Here is a 17,723-nt window from a genome sequence, read left to right on the forward strand (position 1 = left end):
TTGATGAATTTTTATCAGATTTAAATGTTGCTTGTGCTAAGTTAGACTTCTGTGACATAAGATAATATATCTGAAGACGCAAACCCTCTGCTGTAACAGGTAAAAAAAATAAATAACACAGCTGTTATCATTCACATCCATGATTCAGTTCATGCGTTTCCCCCCAAGACTCAACTTCAGAAAGTCACGCCTGATGAACTCAGACTTGCAGAATTAGTGACTTGTCTTTTAAATTATCTCTGAAAATCCACTGTTAGTGAAAAGCCTGTTTTATCATTTAAATGTAGTTGGCTACTACGTGTGCATGAGTTCCTGCTTCATTCAGGTAGAGATTGCATTTGGGTGCAGTTGGTACAAAACGCAGCAGGAAGGATCACATGTGTCTTTAGCCTGTTAGCCACTGACTTCTCATGTATTCAGGTTTCTAGTCTCTTAAGCTATTTAACTGTATTTATCTCATCTTGCACCTATAATTGTCTCATGCACAGCCTCTCTGCGGAGCTCTTGATGAATATTACTAGATATGTATCTGTTTCTGGTACAGGTTTTTCTCTCTCGTAGCTGTTTGTAATCATACTTGGTATTTATTAGTCCTTTATTCCTGCTACCTGATCTCAATTTTTATGTTCACTTAGTTTGTCTCAGTGTTTTATTGTTTTTATGTTTGCCTTCAGTAATGAGCTTTTTTAATTGCTGGTTTTGGTAAAGTGCTATAAAAATCAACTTTATTATCATTATTATTTAGTTCTGGTGGCGTCTCCTGCTCCGCTCTGCCTCTCGACTCCAAGCTGCAGCCTAGCATAGATTCTATACTGGATTCATATCTTTGCAGCCTTTGTCATTTTCATATATATATATATATTTATATATATATATATGTGTGTGTATATACATATATACATATATACTAGGAAGAAATGGAACCAGAAATGGAAATATGGGCAAAAACGTGGTGAGAGTTGAAGATAAGAATCAGCTTGACACACACAGGTACAGACTAATAATTTTCCAGATGAGATTAGGAATTTGAAATAATATTAGTCACGCAGGAACCCCGAGACATAGCGCTCATTTTTCCCCACATCCCCCGTCTATCCGGGAGCCTTTGTCTCACAGCCTCATTAGCAGCACGGTTTTATATCTTATTACATCAGCTGCGTATTGGTGAGAATCAAAGGCAAATCTGTACCACTGCTTTCTCTTTCATGTTTGTCCCTTCGTCCCACTTCTCCCTTTCCTCTCTCTCTCTCTCTCTCTCTCTCTCTCTCTCCTCCCCTCCACCCCTTTCTATCTCTCCAAAGGATGGTAAGATTTTAATGACAGCTGAGAGGATTCCAGAGATTTAATAGGAAATTGTGACTGCCACTCAAAGGATCCGGGATTATTCCACAGGAAAAAAAAAAAAAAAAAAAAGCGACAGGGAGAGAGGCAAGGGACAGAAGGGAGGAGGGATGGAATCCTGGTTTTGTTCAAACAAAGAAATGAACTGGTTTTTGCATTTAATAGCTGTGCAGGCTCAACTCCAGGAGGCAGCCACACACACACACACACACACACACACACACACACACACACACACACACACACACTCTGTAGCCAGTAGATATAGTACCTAAACACACGTTTGATGGAGTAAAGCTGTTGTCTTGAACATTCACAGTCCATTTGGGAGATGTGTGTGTGTATATTATATGTATAATGTACATTATTTTAAGCCTCCCAGTGGACGGCTAAACTTGCTCTGCATATGACTGTTAGTGGAGGAGGACTGGATTGAGCCTGACAGCCGGTACGTCCTGTTCATTAGGCTGAAACAGTCAGTCTCCCACGGAGCGTCATGTTTACCGTCGACAGCAACAAGCACACACACTGTGATTATTACCATGGAGACCTATGCTATGGACCAACGAGCACAAAAGACACACAGTGGAAATTTTTTTTTGGTGAAAATGATGATAATAATAAACAAGAAATATGGAAGAGATATCCACCCAAAAAATGTAGAATGTTAACAGTTGTGGTTAGTGGAATGTGGGTTTATGAGGGGATGAGGTGCTGAGAGTCTGTGTCTGTTCTCATCTCAGCTGCCGGACTGCTGGAGGGTCATTCAGCCTGAATACTGAGCTTGTGTGTGTTTGCATGAGCAAAGCTGAACCAAGCTCACACACACAGAGTGCTACTCCCACCTACTGGACAAATGCAGAACAGAAACACACCCACTCATTTCTGTGTGTGTGTGTGTGTGTGTGTGTGTCAAGCTTAGAAAGAAAGAGAAAGTGAACAATGTGTAAAACGTCTGGTATACCGTTCCTGGCTTTTATTTTATTTTATTTGAACAACTACCTGATCAAATGTATATTTTCCACTGCTATATAAGACACACTGTCATACCACGTACCGTACACAAGACTAATAACTAAATAAACCATCACAATCAAAAATACACATTATTTTATAGCACAACACTGTGCAGAACATCATGTATGTAATGATAAACCTTTGAGAATGGAAGCAATATCATGTGTTACAGAAACTGTTTATAATTAGTATAATTGTGTCTAAATTAAGAAATTAATTCTAATCTTCTAATAATAAAATAAAATAAATAGCATCCTTAAGTGTACCGTTTGATTAAACTGCATCACACTGTGATTTGAAGTATGTAGCTATTAATTTCTTTGCTTATATTCATTATATATATATTCATTATACATGCATATATATATATATATATATATATGCACATACATATAAAATGCAAAATGGAAATAGAAATGCTATGTAAATGTCTTCTTCATCACTACCCTTGCTTAAAATAATGTTTAGTTTCCTTGATAGAGACCTGATAATTTAATGGTAATGATGGTAGTAATGAGGTATTTGCATCTATACCACAAAGGCTGGTACAGATGCAAATACAGTGTGTGTGTGTGTGTGTGTGTGTGGAAAAGACACATAAATAGAAAAATATATTCAAACTGTAACTATGAAAGTAAAAAAAGGATTTAGAAAAGAGAGAGGGGGATGGGGGGGGGGGGGGGGGGGGGGGGGGGGGTGTTGCTCCCATCCTCAGTGGAAATAACACCCTCTGACTTTATATCATGTGTAAAGTCAAAGGCTGAATGTAAACTTCCATCCTCCGGACCTGCCCACCACACCACACCACACTCACACACACACTGTCATCTTTCCTACCGCGATGTGTTCACCATCGTCACGACAAGTGTGCAAGGACGCCGGGGCTGCGAGGGAATGTAATGCGCTATGAAATGGGACTCAAGACCTTAAGTGTTTCCATGGAGATGAATTGAAATTCCTGACCGTGTACAGTAACTCATTTCAAAGTAATTCACTGAACACTTCTTGATGGCATTGATATCGGCAACTCATGCAGGATTTGTGCAGAATTTGTTGCTTCGTACAGTAGAACAGATCCAGTTCTGTTCCCTTTACATGAACTACCTATGATTTAAAAATGAAAACAAATGTATAATAATTATGGTAGGCCTATTATTATTATTATTATTATTATCCCTTTTCTTTATATTGTCATATCTGTATTGCTATGAACTTCGGATAATCTTCCAAGTGAAGACTGGTGAAGTCTGCAGCCCAAACACTCTCTCTCTAGAAGTCTGCAAATAATCCTGTGGAGGCGGCTGGTGGACTTGATGAGCGGTGGGTTTGGACAGCCCTGCAAGTGAAGTCTGGACATTTGGTTTCAGCCAAATAGTTTCTACCTGTTGAGAACGTCCACACTGGAAGGTATGTGAATAGCCTGCTGTCATAGCGTCCTCCTGGCTGCATCCCTCCGCCTCCTGATCTCTCTCTCTCTCTCTCTCTCTCTCACTCCAACAACTTTGTGTCTTTATACTCTCAATGCAATTAATCATACTAAAGGAGATAACAGAATTCCTGACAGTCTCTCCTCAAAACCAGTCATGTTGTTGACTATGTGAAGCGGGTGTGGCTGTCATGTGATCCTCAGTTTTGGAATATTACAAATGTTGGCAGACACAGCTCCTTGTTTCCATCATCAGAAACGCTGTTGAAGCATACTGAAGCCTTTAATGCACAGTGATATTTATGACTGCATCATTCCATCACATTTTAAATATTCGACATGCCCTCTGCATCATTTTAGATACATTTTCCCACAGTTGCAGCCTGATATTACATACTGTTTGAAAATGTTGGGATTTCCATTAACGTTTGGTTGCACAGCATGAGTCTGACTCATTACAACAGACTGATGCTTGTAGTATTTGTTGGTTATTTTATGATGTGATGGAATAATGTGTGTCTGTTGTAATGCAGTGTATTGTCTATGTAGAGGACCAGGTGAAATCAAGTCCCTGTGAGGTCATAACTGTATTAATAAAACTATTAATACACCAGGATAAATAAGGGTTTTTAAAATACCTAAAATACTTTTTTTTTTTTTCTCTGACCAGCTTTTTTCATCTGTAAGAGCTGGATTTAATGCATGTGACTGTATTATTGTGATCCGATATCATGTTTTAAACACACTGACAATTTACACGAGCAGCAACAGACATGATGCCCGAAGAGGAAAGTTACCGCCACAAACTCAGAGTTCATTAAAAGGACATCAGCAGAAGAGAGTCATCACAGTGCTGCTCATGACGTTTGATTGACAGGTGATCTCAGAGAAGTACAGAGCACAAAGAAGGCAGTGACTGCTGAGCATCAGAGATGGAAGGAATTAATGAACACTTAACAAAGAGGAAACAAAACCACACTCGCAGACTATTATCTGCTGACCCACCTATAGCAGTGTAATTAGTTCAGCTTTCAATGGTTTTTTTGTCATTTCCACTCTGGTGGAAGCATTTGATTTGTTAATGGTCCAGCTGGTAATTTTTCAGTCACACAAATGTATATAAGGAGTATAATAATTGTAATCATTGATAGATATAGGCATATTAGGCATAACTAGGTAAAAAACAAGTGAAAAGCTGCCAGTGCAGTGAGAATATTTTTACTTGTTTCTAATAAAAAATGAACTTCTTTCATCTATTTTCTAAAACGGAGTCAATTTTTTCAATTAAAGTTAGTGAAGCAAGCTGAATTATTCTAGAGACACTCAATTACAGAAAATTATTCTAAAAAGATGATTTCTACTGGAAACGATGCAATATGTTTTCACTTTTTAAAAAGATTCAGTTTAGACAGAAATGAGATGACATGGAATCAGAATATATTTTGGTCAGATTATGCAGCCCAGTCGCCCAAATAAAATGTCTGCATTATACATTTCTGCAAACCACGGATACGTTGAACCTCTATGTTTCAGTATGTTGAATATGTAGCATATCAGCATTTCTATAATATGTATCATAGGGAAAGTAGTTCAGGTGACATCTATATGAGCTCACTTCCAAAACCACTGTTCCAGACCACTGCTTGCTTCCGCTTTCAACTAGTGAGACGTAAGTACAGTTGCAGCCATTTTTGCTGGTGACAAAACCAGGTACTTCAACCAAAACCATGATTTTTCCCTAACTCTAAGTGGGTTTTCTGCCCATATGCCATCCACCACCTAAATAATAATAGATAGATGACTATTTGTGAAACTCCTGCAATAGAATTAAACATAAGGTTATTACATTTTTGGACTGCCAGACTGCTTTACAGTTAGGGAGACACCATCATTTAAAGGTTTATGTTCTGCTGTGCATTGTACCTGGATTCTTTTGCAACAGGGCATTCTTTTGAGCACAGTGACCAAAAAGACAAGTCTACCTATGTGATGCATATATTACATGTTTGTAGCATACTAATTTATAGTACTGGTAGCCTGTGAATATTATACTTCATGCTAGCATCACACAGGTTGGTGCTAATAGAGTCTGGCACTATTTTCTGTTTCACTGTCAAAAAAATTCCATGAAAAGAGCAGAACCAACGATGTCATAGTTCATCTCAATATTTTATGACTTCCCCACCATGTCTGTGCCTCTCTGCTCCGAGCCCATTGGTTGCTACTGAAGACATACATTTTAAAAAAAGGACTCACAAAGCAGGGGGAAATAGTGCATTTTGTTGGGGACTATTTTCAGCGGCAGATGAATCCACATTTGGTGCTCTAGTGAGTATTTATGGCAGCAGGACGATGTGTGTGAGATTGAGTCAAAATAAACTACAGTGTGTGTGTGTGTGTGTGTGTGTGTTCATGGTGATAAAGGAATATGTCAGCCAGTGCAACAGTGTGGCTCACTGATGTGTTTTTAATAGTTTTTTGGACAACAATAGAGCTGTATAGCACAGAGGAGTAAAATATATCACTTTGATACACACACAATGCTTGCTAGTAGAATAGATTCATTTCTGGTTTGGGTCTGAAACATGAGATTTGTTGACAAGAATACAGAAAATTGACACATGTGGCCAAAAAGAAAAAGCTGTTTTTGGGGTTAAGTTTCATGGTAAGCAGACAGGGAGAAAGAGGCATAAGTTTTGCTATTATCTATCATACACCCTCAGTAGTCAATCATATTGGAAGACTTGTGCTATAATTTGCCAGATAGAATAAGAAAACCTTCAGAGTTACTGCTGTTACAGCTGCTGTTTTAACTTCAGTGAAATCCCTCACAGTGTTTCAACACACTCCAGAATTTGTTGTCATCATCACATCGCTTCAAGAGAAAAAAAAGAAAAGGCATTGCTATAGTTACCTCCCAGCATGGTACGGGGGGACACATCAGCACATTGCAGAGCTGCTACTAATGTTAGCATGCCACACGGACGAATAAAGGGAGAGCTGAAGGGAGAGGGTCAAAAAGGTAAGGAGGTACAGAGAAAAGCAAGTGAGCAGGGGTTTTATGTGTGGTTGTAAAGTAACAGGCATCCTTCAAGGCTTTTTCCATTGCATAACCTGACAGTCCACAACTCCTCTGTCTGTCTCCTCCTTTCTCCACACATAATGCAAACTCTTTTATACACTACCCGATCCCCCTGCAGTAACACTAGCTTGCATGTGCTTTTGAACATTCTCGCACACACACACACACACACACACACACACATAGGCTCACGCATGCACTTTACTTCCAATTCTAGCCATTTAGCTTGAGTACCACTTCAACAGAGTAGGCCTATTTTGCCATGGTAACCGCATCCCGGCAGGAGGAAGGACGAGAGGATGAGAGGGAGGGAGAGGGATGGAGTGAGGTGGAAAAGTGAGTTGAAGAATGAGAGCATGCGTTACAGAATGAAAGAGTGAGACAGATAGAACATGGAGAGTGAATTCAGAGAGACTGAGAGAGAACAGAATGAGAGGGAGGAGGACAGGAAGAAAACAAAGGGAAAGTAGATGTCAGAGAGAGAATGAGTGGCAGAAACTGAACATTAAGGTAGACTGAGCATTATAGACACAAAACAGCGGTTCCAGTACAGACTTCTTTCTTCTGGTTTACCTTGTTGAGAGCTTGTAAGTCAATACTGTGACATCAGTAAACCAGAGCTATATCCCAGTTCAGGCTTCTGAAAAGATCTCCAGGGGCCGTATTCATTAAGCTTCCTAGTGCAAAGAGTTGCTCCTAGTGATGAAATTCTAAGAATTATGATGTTTTCTACGAATTTCCCCTTACAGTTAAGACTAGATCCTGGTAAAGATAGATGTTATTCATAAAGCCTCTTAGCCCTTAAGAGAGCTCCTACAGTGAAAAACTGTTAGCAGTATGGAGGAGGACTTCTAAGAGGCTTGAGAGTTTCTTAAGCAGAGGAGAAAATGGCAGAAAGACAAAGAGGCATAAAATTACATGAAATAGTATTTATAATTACACCATGTCTTAATAGAGACTAAATTCTATGATTAGGCCTATCGATTCCACTCTCCATTATATGCTCATTATCATCAAGAATGGTGTTCATCCCTCCAGAAGAGTTCCAGAGACTTGTAGAATCAATGTCAAGGCTGATGAACACCATCCTTCAAAAAGATATTCCTTCATTTGGTGTTTTGATGATGGTGGTGGAGAGCGCTGTCTAACACGTCAGTCCAAAATCTCCCATAGGGTTGAGATCTGGTGACTGTGAAGGCCACAGCATATGATTCACATCATTTTCATACTCATCAAACCATTCAGTGACCCCTCATGTCCTGTGAATTGGGGCATTGTCATCCTGGAAGAGACCACTCCCATCAGGATAGAAATGTTTCATTATAGTATAAAGGTGATGACTCAGAACAACTTTGTATTGATTAGCAGTGACTCTTCCCTCTAAGGGGACAAGTGGACTCAAACCATGCTAGCAAAATGCCCCCCAAAACATAACAGAGCCACCAGATCCCCTCACTGTAGGGGTCAAGCATTCAGACCAGTTTTTCCATTAATTTGTCACCTGTCTGTATGTGCACACACAACACATACAATACAGATAAACTACTCTACTGATTTTAATGTAGACACACTGTCGTCTAATTATGAACTGTACAACTCTATTATGTAGGGAATAAAGCAAATATGTAATAAACACACATTTCCGATCAGACTGTATTAGCAGATTCTAATCAGGGGGAAAAACATGAGGAGAACATCACAATTTTTGACAGAACTCTTTGAATGTTAATAATCTATCCGCTCCCTCCCTCCGTGTATTGTACACAGCACCCGGTGCATTGATTTACAAAATTAGCACCTTAAGGCTTTGGAATTTTCTTATTTCCAAATTTATTTAAAGTTGGCAAATTGGATTTTGTTTTTGTTCCCCATCAAAAACAACTAAGTGACCCTAATTATAAAGTTTACTAATTAGAAGTGAAGGTTCATTTGAGGATGTTTGTAGCCCAAAATCTTTACATTCATAAGCTGCAAAACCCCAGAAATCTAATGAATTAAGGATAAAATAGATTCAACTGATCTTTAAGAAATTACTTTTTTGCACCCAAAACTAAAAACTTTATGATTTGAATACTTCCTAGAGGAACACGAGGTATATAAGGTATACAATGTAATATTTACAATTAATGGGCCAAAAACTGGTGTTGTGTTTCTGGTGGATTGTTGACTGTTGGTTAACTTTGTGTGAGAATGACTCCATCTGAACATGAACCTCATCAATCCCTTGGCCTTAGCATACACTATACTGGCAGTAAGGCTACTAATAATATCTCAGAAGTCAAAAGGAAAACTGGTTGGTGCTGCAAAGCTAAAATGTTAGAGTATCATAAATTATATGACTTGGTCTGGTAGGGTTTTCCTGGAAAAATTAAACAAAAATGAATCAGACCATATAATAAAATCTCGTTTGTATTAGTGAACAGTCTGTTTTCCATCTTCATGCTGTATATTCTGTAGTGCCAGTGGCCTACAATTACTCAACATAATGCATGTAATTTGCTGCAAAATATTCTATACACGGAGAGTCACAGCCAACAGTCAGCCAGTACATGAAGGATTTTAACAAATCAGAGGGTTCTTTGAAGCGTCTGTCACACTGGAAGTCTATGAGGCATTCACTGTGCTCCACAATGGTTGTGTTGTGTGGGCCATACAGATTAATGTGGCACATAGCCAATGCTAAAATATAGAAATACTTCTCTTAGCCTAAGTCACTGGCCTTAAATCAAGGGTTGGTAGAGATAGCTGTATGCTCCCTTTAATAAAGAAACAGTCACCTCCAGAACTAACCGTTTGTTTAAGTAAGACAAAAGATCCTACACATAGTGGCTTTACAGATATGGAAAGATGGTGAACATGCTATATGGAAGGCAGGGCTGAATGCAAACATATAACATGACAGCTAAATGATTGACTTTAAGCTCCACTAACCAATAGTTTCTATATAAACAATGCCTCAAATAACAACGAGTATGAGCTTTTTAGCCTCTTTAAGCCAATAAGTTTTCATTTTACAGCACATTTATGGTTTGGTTCAGTCTCACTGCTCTCATCAATCTCATTTTCAGCAGCAGTAGTCAGCTAAAAAGCTCTGATAAACACTACCTGCTCAGCACCAAACAGCAGACAGACACAGTCAGAGACTAGCTGGTGAACATAGTGGAGCATTTAGTAGCCAAAGAGACAGATTTGTTTCTCAGAAGTTGGTTGAGACCAAGCTAAAATGAGAGAGAATACTGGACTAACATTTGCCAGACTCCAAATAAATGCTAATATTGCTTTGTCTCGGCCGGATGTCTCAACCTTTATCAACACTGTCATGTGCTGTACATGGATTATTTGAAAATGACCACAAAGACAGTCAATGAGTCTAATCCCATAATACACACATTACATACTCAGTTAACTTTTCATAGTTCTAGCAGTCTGTTACACTTCTACATAGTGCTAGCAGTGGGAGCTAGTTGTTGGCTAACATGGTAGTTACAACAAATGTATAAAGGAAAATGTTAGAGTTCTTTTGCCCCCAAATGGCAAAAAACTATTAATGCTAGCTTCAACAACCCTGTCTCCTTTAAATTACGGTCACTAAATTGTTTTCCCAAACCTACTGGCTGCCTGGATTATGTTGACAGTGGTTTTAGCTTAATGTTAAAAGCACATTTTGTCTCGTGCTTCAAGTCATGCACACTTTTTTGTGTATTGAGTCTGAACATGACCATACATTTAATTGTACTGCAAGATCAGATCAGATCAGCAACTTGATGCATTCATTTACTTTTTTTATGATGTCAACAGAAAACATAATTCCTGCCAAACATATTTGCTGTTGCAGTTTAGTAGTATAGAAATGTAAGGGGCTGCTAGTACAAACTAAAGGAATACTCCATGTTATCTTGCACAAAATATATCCAACAGTGCTGCCAAAAACCTAAAAACCTGACATCAACAGTAAGCTGAGAGGAAATTTTACGATTAGACATCACTATCAAAGCACTGTGACAAAATTATGGAGCTGACCTTTAAATAAATGTTGCATTTAGTTAATGACATTTCTGACTTTTCTCCACTTTCTGCACTAATTTCATTCAATTTAACAAACAATACAATTAAATCGTTACAATATTCATGCCTACATGATCTGGTTTCTGATCTCTACACTACTGCTGCATATTACAACCATAACTTAGAGGTGTCTGTGGGTTCCTTTAGAGATATTGCATGATTCGCTGAGCAGGGAACCTTTTGAATAACCCTCTCATTTCTGGGTGTAGTCTTTACTCTGCGTGAATAATAGTCTCAACAGGCAGACAGCTTTAGTAATGGAAAACGGCTGCAGGAGCTGCACTGCCATCCTATGCCAAACCTCCACTCATGTGTAGTACATAATGGGATGCCTCCAACTGTATTCTGCCTATAATTCGTTAACCCGTGGTGAGTTAATACAATTTGCACCACTATACTGATTTGTCCAATATTGTTGGTCAGTGAAGAATGAGGCAACCAGTAATGGATTTTGTATGAATATAACTGTGCTCTCATTGATATTGGACCCTGCTTTGGAAGATTACACTATTAGTCTATGGTGATGAGATCACTGCTGTGGCAGGCGGTTTAATAGCAAGGGGAGAAGGTTATAGAGAGAGTGGATTAAATAAAGGGGAGGGAATCAGATACTTGTCATTGATTCCCACCAATAACCACTGTGGTGCAATAAGGCTGTTCTGTTGGAGCTCTAATGGGGTTGTGTGCATTTGGCCTTGATAAAGTCTTGTGTTCTGTCTTCCAGCCTGTCAGCTGGAGCCGTGACTGGCTGGACTGCAGTGAAGTGGCAGTGCTGTGGAAATGAACCTCTCTGTACGCCTCAGGAAATTTGATTTCTAACCCTGAGACAGCATATTATTTTTTTTGATTATATTCATATTCACCTTGATATCATCTGTCTTTATAGAGGGAAGAGAGAGATCTCTGTAGATTTGTGTGTGGATCAAATATCCTCTGAAAAAGAGAGAAAGATGAGGAGATTTTTTCCAGTGTGTGGGTATTTTTTTACTGCTGCTGTCTTCAGGTGTTGTGTGGGTATTCAACCATTGCAAAGATACACATAAATGTCTGCGAATAAATGCAGAAAAGGTTGTAACGTTATGTGTAAGCCACTCTCAGCTCTTGGGGGCATTCTTTTTAAAGGCTTAAAAATATTCATTCATTCATTAAAAGCAATATTTACTCTTTATTTCAATGACATTGCTGTTAAGGGATGCTGCACTTGTTGCATTATGATCCTTACGATTGCAAATATTTTTCCAGTGTGATTTTCTTGCTAAACCAATTTCTGCTATCTATATTCAGATAAGAACCATTGCTAATATGACCATTAAATTAACTAGTCATACCATTCAGCAAAGTATCATGCTGCATTAAAAACAAAAGTATGGATTAAAAACCATACCTCCCGGCTCTCAATACCTGCAGTTTAATGAAATCCCTGTCATTTTACAGAGGAAAAACATGGACATAAGATTCACTCTGATGCTTTTTATGTGTTCTGTAGTGCTGGGTCTGCATGTTCAACAAGCTTGAACTCCAGGTTCTAAATAAAACACTGAAACAGAAGTGAACTCATTAACCTTATACCTAAAATATGTGCAACTATAGAAGAAAACAGCCTCTGAAAGCCAACATTTCTAGTTTCGTTTAGGATTTACAGCTAAAGCTCCATTCAGTAAGGTTCTAGTGCAGGTGCAGATTAGCATTAGCTCATATAAGCCTCCTGCAGGTGCTCTCACCAATACCTTAACTGATCATGTAGTTAACATGACATTATCATGTAGAGCTAAGCTTCTGTTTTTTTATGGAAAATACAAACAACAAAACAAAACAAAATAAAAAACAGGAACACTTCTGTTTTGAAGGTATTTCCTGAGTCCTTAAAGATTCTTCTAATCATCTGGATGAGAAAATATAAAAAAAAATTTAAAAAAATGAACAAAGATAGAAATGACATAAAATATGTTCTTGCTAAATGTGTACAGTGTGAATCAGTTATATTTGTATGTTGATTTTAGCTTCTGTTATTGTATATTTTCATAAAATTACATTTTCATACAAAACAAAATGCCTTTATACAAAAATATAGACAAAAAGGGCAAGACGATATGTCATGTCCAGTTTCTAGATGTAAGTTTACGCACACACACACACACTCACACACACTCCGTAATGGTACACAATGGTAATACATGACATATGCATACTGGTGCTCGTCCCACTAACACCTTCCTTTGAGACAGGGAGCACATGTTCCTTTTGAATGCTGCAGAGATCAGAGATTATGAAAACAAAATGCAGGTGTGAGAGTAAAAGAGTGATCAGTGACTGAACCAACAAAGAATGTCAGGCAATATACAGCTATCAAATAAACATAGCGCTTTTCAAGCATTACTGTTGAAAGACCATAATTATAATCATACGCTAAGTATATAATGTGTATATATTAGCATGTATTTTTAGATTGAATTCCTGCCTTCCAGGCGGCCATTTATTTCAGGTTATTTCACTGCATCATGCCCGGAAACATGCATGACATAGCTTGATTTATTTATCTATTTATGCGTTTATTTATTGATATATAACCTGTAGAATAACAACATGACTTTTACCACTGCATTCATTCCTGTCATCTGATGGGAATAATTGCACTAACAGTATATCGTTTGAAAATCAGAATAGAAACAATAAGGGAACATGGTGTGAATTTGTTTCTTACATTAAAAAAGAAAGTTTTCTGTTCAGCAGCAAACTTTCAAATAAGTTGTCAAGAGTGTCACTGAAAGCACCAACTCTAAGAATTCTTCAGACATGCTATGCTGCCCGCATCTGCAAGACCATGCAATGATGTAACTTCCATGACATATAGACAATCAATTCTTCACTCTGATGGATTTCCTGTTTTTTTTTTTTTTTTTTTTTTTTAGCAAGTTTTAAGTCCTTAGAAGTTGACTGTCACTGTGATCTGAAAGTAAAGCAACCATGAATGGCCGCCTGGATGGTATAAAGCCAAAAAAACTAATATAAGTAAACTAATATTGAATGATTAAATGTCCTTTTTTAACTTTTGATTGGAAACAGTTAAATATTCCTACAGTATCAATGCATATCAACTACAGGGTGGTTCAGGAGATTGTGTTGGGCAGGGCTAACCTGATGCGCCAGATGGTTTGTTACACAGAACCATCTGAGAAGTTGTCCTTGGAAAGTGTTTGGAAAAGGGCAGGATTCTTCAAAAAAATCCTTGGCAGATGATTGGATGAACCATCTGCCTATCACCGTCTGTCACTGTCTTACCTTGGGAGGCAGCTGGATTTGCGAGATCACGCAAGAATCCTCATAGGACACTGATTGGACACCGATTGGTCTCACATAATACTTTTTTTTTGTTTTGTTTTGTTGGGGTTTTTTTTGCTTTGTACTGTTTGTTGTTGTGCTTTTGTATGTTTTGATTGTGGGGGAACTACGGATGCAAATTAGCTTCGAGCTAACTCCGGTGCAGTGCATCTTTAATGTTTCAAACTGCACACTGTCACAATCAATAAATCAAATCAATCAATAATCTTGTGATGTTGTGATCTTGCAAATCCAGCTGCCTCACAAAGTAAGGGCAGAGCTGCTCTCAGTGTGTTCTCACTCTCTCATTCACTAGCTCAGCTGGATGACCGTCATTTGCCTTTGAAAGCTTTCTTTAGCGAGAAAGCAAAGTTTATTTATATAGCACATTTCACAAACACCAGTTACAAAGTGCTTCACAGTCAAAGAAATAAAATAAAATAAAATCATGTACAGAATAATAGCTTATTCTGTCATTTCTGGCCTTTTCCAACTCATTCGACCTCAAAAATGGCTGTTTTGCAGCATCGTTGCATTAAACGCCTTTCCACTGTCATGGCACAGAAATGAATGGTTTTTCATCAGATCTGAGACAGAATCATCCAAAATCAATGCTTTTATGAAGAGTTTCATCATACACACGATCGTGTCTTTTTCTCTCATTTCTGCCGGTTTCACAGTTATTCTGTCTCAAATAACAGTGTTTTACAGCATTCTAGCAAAATTAGATTAAAAGCTTTCTTTACACAGCTCACTGGATGCAGGTACTTTACTAAAGGCCATAATGTAGTCAGCAGTGTGATTTTTTTTTGGATGCATAATGATAAATGTGTCACTGTGTGTGATGTGTTTGGAGGGGGGACACTCCCACATATTGATTATGAGTGATGCTTTGACCTTTTCACCTATTGACGTTTAAAAATCCCCTCCAGACATGTTTTAAGACATATAAAAATATTCTGCTTGGAACAATAATTTGTGTCTGATATGTTTTTTTTCCACAAAAAACGTCAATTATCTTGTCAAAATCTTTAAAATGGCATCTCCTCCTTCTCCCTCATTAAAAATTCCAAAATCAAAATCATTCGTTTCAAAAGTTGAACTGCTGGACACAAGATGTTTCCTACTTGTACTACTGTAAAGTCCGTTCTCAGTGTTTGTGCACTGGAGGATTCAAGTTTCTCCCATCACACTTGTCTAAGATTGGCTTCAGACTAATTGTGATGTCACAAATCATGCTCATAGATACTCCTTAAACTGACATTTTCTGTGAGCTCAGAGAAACTTTCCACTGTCAGCAGATGAATGTGAAAACAAACATTGCAAATACATCATTCTGCACAGTGAAGCTCAAAACATCCAACTGTAGGAACAAGAAGAAAACTAGATTGCAGTGGAGGGAGACTTCAACCACATATTTCATGGGTAAATAACATAGCTATGAGTGTAAATGCAACCGAGAAGTATTAGAGATGCTCACACTCTTGCCAGATGTTGAAGAGGTATAAATGCAAAACTTGTATTTTGCCTGTACTCCATTAATAACGTCTTTGTGTCAGTTTATCTTGAGAGTTACCCGCCGGACTGGATTTGGGCTGACCCAGATCTACATTTGGACAATTTGTCTCAGGTGAAAAGAAAAAAAAAAAAGGAAGAAGCAGTCGCTTATTTTCACCCAAAACATTTATAGGCTGCTTGTTTATTAGACCTATAACCATGGATGTATTATAAGAACTGGATAACGGACTCAAAGATGGCGTCCATTCACGTAAATGGAAATAGCTGGCTGAGCACATACTGCCTAAGCATTATCGCCAGTGGCCAGGGGGACAAATTGGCAGAAAGCTGAGTGCTGGCACCGTATCCAGCTCTCTTAGTACATTAGACAATAGAAATGTTAGAGTCACCCAGACCATCAGAACAGGTAGTCCACTATATTAGGTGCAGTGGATCCATTTTTGTTGTCACCAGGGCCGTATATGTTGGGAGAGATTAAGCAGCCCTCCACCGAAATCCATGGTGTTTATGTGGAAAAAACAGAGAATGTTTCATTATTTCTCATGAAGCCAACGGGGGACTTTTCTTTCCATATACTGAATATAGAAACAGAGCATATATCAGTTTACTTCAAAGTATACCCATAACATCATTTTAGCCCACAGAGGTCTTACACTAGCAAATACAGAGACGGAGGTGTTGCTTAAGTGGATTAACATCACAATACACCGCCGAGAACAAAGGTATGCATTTTAAGTTGTGCACATGTGTGCACATTTAACTGCATGAGACAATCAATACCAAGAAGTTTAAAGAATTTTTTTTTTCTCGACACATGAGAAAACATAGGTGAAACATACACACTCACTGCTCCACTGTGTGTGTGTGTGTGTATATGTGTGTGTGTACAATGTTGAGCCAGAGGGTTCTGTCAAGACACTGCACAATAAAGATACAAATGCTGCTGCTTCAATCATACAGCCAGGATGAGAGGATAAAGCAGAGGAGGGGAGAGCAAGAGCCCAACTGAATGAATAACAGAGAGAGAGAGAGAGAGAGAGAGGAAAGGAGGGGGAGTGAGTGACGGCTGGATGGGTTTTCCTCATTGACAGTGTGTTTAGTACTTATTGCCTGTGGCTTCATTACGAGACACCCAGGGAGAGACAGCGAGGCCAGAGAGCAGGACCACTGTGGAATAAAGCAGCAGTTAAGCCTTCACTGCTGCCTGGCAGACATGCAGGACGTCTGCTGACAGCTACCAACGACGACAATTAAAAGTATGAAGGAGTAGGTAACCTTTTCAGTTACAAGACTATGGAATGAGTGGAAATGATGAAATAATAGCCAAGTTCTGGCATTGTAATGACTGGTGATATGTGAGTAATATAGTGTGTTTTAGTTCTGATGATATTCAGTGTGTTTGATCCATTCAGGCTGGTGTGAAATCTGCCATGCAGACTTCTGCACCAGGTCCATCCCTGTGTCTGACTCAAACTGATACTAATGTTATAGATATGATAATAATATTGACAATAATACAGAATTCAAAAATTGAACTGCTAATAAATGTATGCAATATGTTCAGTTACTGCAAAAACAGTCCAGGAAGTGATCTCTTAAGAGATGTACATATATAGTTGGTCATTTGGTTACCATGGTAACATGCAGGGGTTTTCCTGGCTACATCAAAAAAGTAAGAAAGGAAGTAGTAATTAATCAGTCAGTGGAAAAGGAACATTAGTTGGTATTAGTTGGTAGCTGGCATAACTGACACAGGGCCGTTATCAAAACCTCCCAAAAGCAAGACGCTGTGATGTCAGCTGTTGTCTCCATTATGTCCATCATGCTCTCCATCACCAGGATCACTTCAGCTTCGACTGTCGCTCTATTAATTATGTCATTGCGTTGCACCATCTTCTTCATTTTGTGTTTTTACTGCACTCAATAATCAGCACCACTAACTGTTAATATTGATGC

Source organism: Thunnus albacares, chromosome 10 (genome assembly GCF_914725855.1).
Source record: "Thunnus albacares chromosome 10, fThuAlb1.1, whole genome shotgun sequence".
Classification (NCBI taxonomy): Eukaryota; Metazoa; Chordata; class Actinopteri; order Scombriformes; family Scombridae; genus Thunnus; species Thunnus albacares.